Here is a 1,927-nt window from a genome sequence, read left to right as displayed (position 1 = left end):
CAGGAGGCAGTGAGGACTACAACTCCCAGGAGGCTGCACGCTGCGTTTAGCCTCTGCGCATGCACATAGCTTTAAACACGGAAGAAGCCTATGTGTGTAAAAAAATAAATGAGCGCAGCGATTTTTTTCTGTCTCAAAACTGTATTTTGGCTCAGCAGTTAACGTCTCGTTTTTTTTCAGTTCGGCAAGTATTGCCATAAAACGAAACTGTTTTAGATTAAGGTTGTCATAGGATCGATTATTGCTCCAGACCCTGTAAAAGTGCCAACAAATAAACAAATCTTTCTTTGAAAACAATACATTGTGGGGAATTCCGTTTTCTTTTGCTCCAATGTTGTACCGGTGGAGTTGAAATCTTCCTAATCGTGTGTTTGTGAATGTGTCTGTTTTTAATACCAGTTTTGCAATCATTCTACGGTCTCTCTTCCTGTTTAAGTTGTTCCGCGACAAACAATGTTTTAAGCTTCTCACTTCAACTGGCAAAATGATTGAGGACCTTCTGTGGTCGTCGCTTAAATAGCTGCGCCAAACCCGAAAATCTGGCAGCTACAGAGAAGAGGATTGACTGTACAATTTACATGTTTTCTGGGAGGTCACAAGTTAACCGAGAAAATGTACACGGGCAACAGACTGCCAATGTCAAAGTTAAGTTTTAAAAAAGGTAAAGATTCTGCCGCCTCAGAGACGTAGTAAATTACGATTGGATGAAAAAAAAGGCCTATTGTAAAGATGTAGCGTGGGTAAAGTCAACGCGAGTGTGAATGACAAGTTAAAGCACAATGGCTGATTCTGCAGTGAGAAGCGGTCCGGGCCTGTAATACCATACATAACAAATTAGTTCTTAGTGTGACGTTAACAGGAAGCGTTGAGCACAGGAAAAGAAATCGAGTCGATAGGATATATTTACAGTGTCCTGGGCCAGCCTTCTTTTACATATTTCCTAGTGCTCGTTCAGGGCAGCTTTGAAGATGTACAGAACAAACCTTGAGTACAAAAATGCACGTGTACGATGCTCTTTTTTTTTTACGCTAGTACAACGAGTGAGGCGCAGTGCACGATTTAGCGAAGAGCATTATATCATGAGGGGAGAATCCTTCGACAAAAGTAGCAATAAACTCGCCAAGGCGTCTTCAACAGCACCTTCCAAAATCCGGGACCCGTAGCAGCAAGAAGCAAAGGGGCATTAGCTGCCTGTAAGCACCAACAAGAACAATTAATTCCATCGATCCTGTTCGGTCATTCAATGACTCATGATTGATGGAACATTTCAGTACGTTTTACTAACTCAATCCCCATAATGTTATATGCCATTGGTACTCAGAAATCTATCAATGTTTACCGTAAAACTACTCATAGCCTGAGCTTCCACAACCCCCTATAGTAGAGAACACCACACGTGAACTGCCTGAGTAAACTTATTTTTCTCCTCATCTCTGATCTAAGCGGCATCAACTTTATTTTAAATTGTGCTCTGATTCTGGACTTCTCAACCAAGGGAAAACAAAACCAAAAAAAAGCAAACTGTGGGTTTTTTTAATTTCAAAAATATACTTTTTCATTAAAAAATATACATAATCAGAAATGCATTGTAGTTCTGTACAGTAGCATGAGGAAAAAAATCGAATATTGGAGTTTGACTAATAAACAAACTAAAGACATCTCTTACATAAATCTCTTATATTTGAGGTACAGGGAGAATCCGATACTGAACAGACCCCGTTTAACTTTGGCAGAAAGATCTCAGACAGTTGTCTTTTCCCAGTATGCCTTGCAGCAACTGCGCCAAACTTTAGTCTATCCATCAGCACATAATCCTAGATTTTGGAATGTGCCAGTCTGCAACATTTGATCGGGGTCAACTCTTTGTTGGAAGACCAACATATTTTAGGCAAACCAAAGAGCGTCTTACATTGAGTTGAGGGTCTTC

Source organism: Chiloscyllium plagiosum, chromosome 2, assembly GCF_004010195.1.
Source record: "Chiloscyllium plagiosum isolate BGI_BamShark_2017 chromosome 2, ASM401019v2, whole genome shotgun sequence".
In the NCBI taxonomy this organism is placed as follows: Eukaryota; Metazoa; Chordata; class Chondrichthyes; order Orectolobiformes; family Hemiscylliidae; genus Chiloscyllium; species Chiloscyllium plagiosum.
Note: the sequence above shows the minus strand (reverse complement) of the source record.